Below are 1,878 nucleotides of genomic sequence, written 5' to 3'. Positions count from 1 at the left end.
CACCAGAAACCAAGGCCAGCTGGTTCCAATGCGAGTCTAGGCGCTGCTCAGCAAGGAGCAGCTGACTCGCTGAGGATACACCTGGATGTAGCTTGGGTGGGGCTGTGAGTTGGGGGAAGCAGGGTTTCAGGGAATACTCTGGGTGGAGCGACCTTTGTTATCCAGTTTGATGACATCAGGGCTATTGTAGTGCTGTGTCCACACTGGTAGCGGGGAGGGCTCAACGGGGAACAATGGATACCAGCCGCACTTCTGTACCGATCAAGTCTCGCCTTGGCCCTCACTCCGACAATGTCTCCCTGTAAGTCCCTGGTGCCCCCTGCACACAGCTGAATGGGCACTGGTGCTCAGAGCGAGCAGGTCTGTCACCGCAAAAATCTGCTCTTGGACGCGGCCCCTTTAAGAGGCTTCTGCCGCTTCTGCAGACTCCGTCTCACTCAGCCACTCGGGCAGTCTCGCATCCTCGCCCCATCCTACCTTCTGCTGTTGCAGGGTGCTTTCTTGGATTTCTCCCTAGTTGTGTGGCTTGTTCCTCTAGATCCCAGGTGATTTTTCCTTGCTGCTGCTCCTTGTTTCCATTTCAACTTTGATTTGGTCACCAGAGGGATGAACAGAGCCTCTATCATTTCGCCATTTTTTTTCCTCTCCATAATTGAGTACTTTTGATAGGGAGAAAAACGATCTAAATTTATGATAGATGCCATTACTTATGTGGCTGACTATGTTCTCAATATTTTCGTCCCTCCCTCCTTTTCCTCTTTTATTTATTTATTTATTTTTTTGTGAGCAGGGTTTTGCTTTCAGGTGTTATTGTATTCTAATTTATAGTTTCTATAAAAATATCATATTTTAAAGTATTCAATGAGTACAACTTTACTTGAAAATTTTCTATATATCCATAAAGTGAAGTCAACCTACCTCTTTTGAAACCCTCTAATGGACCAAGTACTTTAAGCAAGTGTTTCTTTGTTGGCAGCTTAAATACAATGAAATCTTATACAATACATCCCTGTGCATCTTTGGATTCTAGGCGAGGAATGGAGAAATGTGGGCTAGCTAGTAAAAACTAAAGTCCAAAGTATCCTTTCAATCATATTGTAAAAATATATGTATTTTAAAAATTGAGATTCATGTAATTTTCTGACTTGATTGAACTAGAAACTCTCAGCAAGAGCTTGATTTCCAGCCCATTATCCAGACCAAAGAAGTTTGGATGAGCTCCTGTTAAGTATGCAATTCTTAAGCTCTCTGAATCCTGCTCATTAACAGGAAAGGCATGTTGCAGACGACAAGTGGAGGAGCTTTTGTGTCCGCTAATTTCCACTGTCTGGACCATCAGCGTGCAATGCACTGCATTCTGATGCATAGTGCAAGCACAGCGCTCTTTCCCAGGATGGCTGCATTGCTACTTCCCTTTGGTTGTTCCTCGGGGTTGGGAACATAGAGGGGTGGCAAATCGAGGATAACAAATGCCACTGCATAATGTCATCAGGGACGCAGAGAAGCGGTAAAATTTTTAAGCCATTTGGAGCCTCAGTTTTCTTACCTCTAAAATGGGGGTAATACCTTCTGCTCAAGTGTGGTAAGAAACAGAGGTGATATGTGTGTATATAAATTGTCACACAAAATGCTTAGCTAGAGAGCACAATAAGGTGCCCGAGGGATCTCGTGGTTGTTGGTATTGTTTAATGATTGCAACAACACACATCCAGGGCCTGCTTCGTGCCCATCCTTGCCAGGCTCTGAGATGACAGACAGAGGGCGCCCATCCAGTCAGAGCCTGCAGACACCCCTCCCCAGCCTGTGCTCTGCTCAGGAAAACATGCCCAGAGCTCCTTGCCATTCCCCAGTCTTGTTAGGCCCCATTGTGTTAGGCCT

Source organism: Pteropus alecto, unplaced genomic scaffold (genome assembly GCF_000325575.1).
Source record: "Pteropus alecto unplaced genomic scaffold, ASM32557v1 scaffold70, whole genome shotgun sequence".
NCBI lineage: Eukaryota > Metazoa > Chordata > Mammalia > Chiroptera > Pteropodidae > Pteropus > Pteropus alecto.
The sequence above is the reverse complement of the archived record's forward strand: the minus strand, read 5'-3'. Positions refer to the sequence as shown.